At 44.2% G+C, this 5,000-nt stretch overlaps 1 protein-coding gene and 1 long non-coding RNA gene across 5 annotated transcripts in view; one reads left to right on the top strand and one right to left on the bottom strand.

The window, feature by feature from the left end:
• LOC135115376 (ER membrane protein complex subunit 8-like) overlaps positions 1-5,000 on the top strand; it is a 123,155-nt gene that overhangs the window by 103,472 nt on the left and 14,683 nt on the right. The gene's annotated exons all lie outside the window — the stretch shown is intronic.
• Positions 4,517-5,000, bottom strand: part of LOC135115377 (uncharacterized) — a 2,432-nt gene continuing 1,948 nt past the window's right edge. For all 3 annotated transcript variants that reach the window (XR_010275973.1, XR_010275972.1, XR_010275971.1), the window contains one exon: positions 4,517-5,000. This exon is cut by the window's right edge. This is a non-coding gene — a long non-coding RNA (uncharacterized LOC135115377).

Genomic DNA, 5,000 nt, shown 5'->3' on the forward strand with positions numbered 1-5,000 from the left:
CTTTCCCTCACCTCTGTTCTGCCCACCTCTTTAATTCAAGAGTTAACCACGATTCTCAGTATTTCATCTCTATTACTGGTTAACTGGAACTCCCTGCCAGCTTCTGGGTGCCTTTCCTGTGACTTGAACTCCTTCAAGAGGGGTTTCAAGACTTATCTTTTTTTTTTTTATCATCCTATCTGATATCGCTTTGAGGGCAGATCTTTAAGTGGGCTTTATATATATATATATATATATATATATATATATATATAATATATATATATATATATATATATATATATATATATATATATATATATATATATATATATATATATATATATATATATATATATATATATAAATTGTTGCCCTTTTCCAGTGACCCTCTTACATAAAGAAAAAAAAACTACAACTATTTTTAATAAGCTCCAGGAGAATTCAGTCGAGTTAAGGAAGTTCTCATGATCCTAGTGATAGTTTAACAAGAATTGTACACTTTTAAACAGGCTCTAGTGGAAGTTTATAGGATCATCATTGGTGTTTTCATGATCCTAGTTTAAACAGGCTCCAGTGGAAGTTGTTAGGATCTTCAAGGGTGTTTTCACAATTCTAGGCTTTTAACAGGCTCTAGAGAAAGTTATTAGGATTTCAAGGATGTTTTTAGGATCTGTATTTGGCGTCCCTTGAGCAGACAACAGACAGCAGACAGCAGACAGCAGGTGGTACAGTACACTATACTTTGTAGACAGCAGAGAACAGACGGACAGACGGACAGGTAGACAAACAGCACGCAGGCAGCTGAACAACAGACAGAAAAGACACCACACAAGAGTGGACAGACAGAGACAGACAGACAGAATGACACACAGACAGATAGACAGAGACGCCGCACAAGTTGGAACATAGTGAGTGAGTGAGTGAGTGAGTGATTCGTATTGTGTGTTTGTATAAATAGGCAGACAAATAGATAGACAGATAAACAGACAGATCGATAGAGAGAAAGACAGATAAACAGATAGAGAGATATATAAATACAAAGGCATGTTTCATGCAAGGACTGGCACGTATTGGCCTGATGGCTTCTTGCAGCTTCCCTTATTTTCTTGTGTACTTAATAGTAGTAGTAGTACGAGTATGTAGCAACACAAACACCTAGTGGTAGTAGTATTTTTTTTAGATTGATGAGAAATGCACGGCACAGTAAATAATAATATGAATGTTAATGATGATGATAGTGAAAGTAATAATAATAATAATAATAATAATAATAATAATAATAATAATAATAATAATAATAATAATAATAGCTAGCGGGACGCGTGAAACTTTCACGAAAGCAGAAACACATGAACACCCTCAGTAGTATCATGAGGTCCTCAAGGAACCCATATATTAACATTGGACCAACAACTCACAGGTAATCATTTGTGAAAGCGTCAACGTCGTACTAACGGAAGGACAAGACGGATTATTATATGATAATTAATATTAATAGTAATAATGATGGCGGAAGAAACTCCTCCCCTCATTCCTTTAATAATACCAGAACACACACACACACACACTTGCACACACACACACACACACACACACACACACACACACACACACACACACACACACACACACACACACACACACACACACACACACTTGCATCTCTTCTATACAAAGGCACAGCAAATGCCTTGCAGCAGTTACAGCCTCGCGGGGAAACACGTCACCAGTGCTTCGTGACGGGACGGGACATCAGTGCCACGTCTTCACACAATCTCTGCACCTTTTATGGTCATAGAGATGGTCATCCGTGTTTGGTGATCCGCCAGTGTGTTGAGAGCTGTCTGTCCTTGGGGCCGGGTGGGCAGCTCTCCTCAGGGCGAGACGCTCTCTGTGGGACACCATTCGCGCCCTCTGCTTCTTGCCTCGCCCAGCGTCGCCGCCTCACACGGGCGTGGGCGAATGCGTACGCCAGCAGGAGGGCCGCAGCCAGTCCGCAGACCAGCCAGTGCACGAGCGGTGCGTCCTGACCGGCCACCAGCGTGCCCGCGGTAACCGCCAGGCCGCCCGACGCCCCGAGGGCAACCACCACGCCGCGCGCCAGCCGTCCGTGACTCCATGGGGCCGCGCTGCGGGGGTGCCTCCTCTCTTGCCTCCTCAGCTTGCTGCCGCGTCCCTACCTCCGCGGCCCCCAGGTCGTGCTCCCCGCAGCAGCTGGGGGAACACCGCGCCAGAGTCGGGGAATCGCACTGGTCGCGGGGGTGGAAGCTCCCCAAGCTGCTCCATGGCGCCGGTGGCGGGGGAGTCCGCGGCGGGGGCTGGCACGCTTGCCAGAGATGTGGCCTGGGACAGGGCAGGGGTCCCTGAGGCAGGGGACGCCGCGCCCACATGTTGACCAGGCCGCCGTCTCCGGCGTCGCGGCCCCGCACCTCGCCGCCGCCTCGCACCACCACCGGCACCGCCTCGTCGTCGGCAGCCTTGCGGCAGCAGCCGAAGGTGAGGCGGTGCCACCAGCAGAGCGCGGAGTAGCGCATGGCCAGGAACACCTCGTCTTCCTGCTGCTGCTTGCGCCATCACCCGCCGGAAGTTAAAGACGCCCTTGTGCTTGACGTCACTCCCGCGCAGGCAGTACAGCTGCAGGGCGAGGTTCTTGTACTTGAGCAGCTTGGCCATGTCTACGGGCACCGCCATGGCCTGCTCGTTGCGCCACAAGTCGCCGGGCAGGCGCGTCCACCCCGCCTTGTACAGCGGGATGGAGGCCAGCTTGCGGCGGTAGGGGAACAGCAGCGCGCCGCGGTCCTTGGCGACCACACGCACGCGCTGCGGCCGCTTCCCTCCGTAAGAGATCGTCACCTGCACCCGAAGGGTTAACATTTTCTTGTTGCTCGTCATTTTTTGTTTGTGAAGAATAATTCAAATAGTCCTGATTTCTCGTTTGTTGCCGGTGACCAGTTCGTGGATGGACCTTGTATGTATCCTACTACTACTACTACTACTACTACTACTTTATTACTATTACTACTCATGCTACTACTGCTGCTGGTGTTCCTGCTGTGATTGGTTGGAGATAACTCACCAACACACCTGCGTGCAGGACGGGTTGATTATAATCAACCATTAATTATGCGTGTCTGCTCAACACTCGAGGTCTCCGAGACACGTGTTATAGATGATGTGGATACATTCTATGAGGACTGAGTGGAGCAAGTAGTGGGCGGCAGTTGGTGGAAACGAGGCAGAGCGTAAGAGAACACGTGTGAGAAGATTACACCAAGGTTGAGCAGGTTCTAGCTTGGAGTAATTCATGAAGCAGAGCTCATCAGGAGTGGATAAAATCAGGCAAAACTGTGGAAACTAGAAATGTACTACAAGAAGTGGCAAAAGCACGTAGCATGGATGGACGTGAAGCGAGGCAAAGGTACTGGGAGGGTTTCTCAGGAGCAGTGGCTGCAACGCTAAGTCCTAAGGCAATCTCGAATGAGGCCAACAAGGTGCGAGGAAAACAACGAGATGTTAGGGTGGTGAGGGACCCACGCCAGGCAGCTGATGATTTAACAGGCACGTGGGCACACGCGGCTGGCTTGTCTTCTTTGCTGCAGGAAATTACACGGGAATTCCAGGATCGCGAGTATGAAAAGAGTGTTTCTGTAAGCTCCTGAATCAACAGAAGTGACTACGCCTGTGCTGATACCACGAGAGGGAACTCCTGGCAGGCCTCAAGACTGGAAGATCCACTGCTCCTGGTGCAGATGGCATGACGTACGCCATCTTGAGTTGTTTGGCGGGTATGCCGAAGGGGCCATTATAAGATTTATTCAAGATAAGTATTACATTGAGAAGGCTGGCCAGGAAATGGAAGGCAGCTGTTCTTGTCCCTGTAGGTAAAAAGCAGCGGAGAATACAGGTCTGTGTTTTTAACATCTTGCATGTGCAACGTGATGGAAGGAATAATTCCTGAACAGGTTGCTGTATTTGATTGGTGACTGTATCTTGTCACTTGTATGATTCTGTCAAGGGCAAACGTACACCAGACTGTGTCATTGTTTGTCTTTCAAGTCCAAGCGATGTTTGCCGAGCCTCTGTGAATCTACAAGGTGCCTTTGATAAGGCAAATGGCCATCTGACATTATATATATATATATATATATATATATATATATATATATATATATATATATATATATATATATATATATATATATATATATATATATATATATATATATATCGCTACCTCATTGCAAGAGGGTCGTAACTCCAAATTCCTGATTTTTCAGGAGACGCATTTGAAAGTTGCTAAGTCCTATGAATTTGATCATGTTTCACAAAACAACAAAACTTACCATCTTTATTAGGTGAATATGGCTCCTCATTAGTATTAACTAAACAAAAGAACACTTTGTTCCTTTAGATGCATTTTATAGGGATTTTTATTTTTATTTTCTGACTTACGACGCTTTATCAATGAAAATTTAAAATTTTAGGTGTTGTAACTTATTTTAGGTCTTTTTTGACACAAAAAATACTACAAATGTATGATTCCAGTTTATTATAAAACTAAATATTCCTTACAAAAAGAACAGTATTTATCCATTCAGTAACAAAACAAATTGAAATAAATCATAAATGCTGTGTACCTATTCAGAAATATATTATACCATTATATTCTGTTGTTATTCTTCCAACAAAATGCATACCAAGAAAAAAAAAGTAAAAAAAAAAAAAAAAAAGTTTTTTTTCTTTCAAATCAATTGGTTCAGCCACATAAAGCAAACAATTTCCTTCAAATTAATGAAATCTTTCAAATAGATAGGTTTAAATTACATGAAGCAAGTATTTCCTTTAAATTTTTGTTACCCTTGGCCGTAACTCAGTTATAAAAAAAAAATGAATGATAAGTATTACATCTTTGTGACCAATTAAGCATCAAAATTAGGTAATGTTGTTAAAAAAGTCCGAATAGGGACGTGGGATTAAGCCTTTTTCACAGAGTTCTTTAAGATCTTTTTTCTTATTTT

The sequence above is a fragment of the Scylla paramamosain genome, chromosome 29 (genome assembly GCF_035594125.1).
Source record: "Scylla paramamosain isolate STU-SP2022 chromosome 29, ASM3559412v1, whole genome shotgun sequence".
NCBI lineage: Eukaryota > Metazoa > Arthropoda > Malacostraca > Decapoda > Portunidae > Scylla > Scylla paramamosain.